Consider the following 226-nt stretch of genomic DNA (forward strand, 5'->3'; position numbering starts at 1 on the left):
GCGGGGGAGGGAAGGAGGGGCCGGGCCGCCCCGCGCCACGCGCGCGGGCCACCCCCAGCTTCGGGGATCCCTCCCGGCGATGCTCGAGGCTCCCCCGAGGAGGGGCTGGGGTGGTGGGCGGGGAGGCTTCCCACCGCCCCGCGCTGTCTCCAGGGACCAGGCCAGGAGTCTGAAACCCGGAGTGGATTAGTTCTCGGATCTGGGCTCTCCGGGGCCAGCCAGCCTG

Source organism: Pteropus vampyrus, unplaced genomic scaffold, assembly GCF_000151845.1.
Source record: "Pteropus vampyrus isolate Shadow unplaced genomic scaffold, Pvam_2.0 Scaffold74, whole genome shotgun sequence".
Taxonomy (NCBI): domain Eukaryota; kingdom Metazoa; phylum Chordata; class Mammalia; order Chiroptera; family Pteropodidae; genus Pteropus; species Pteropus vampyrus.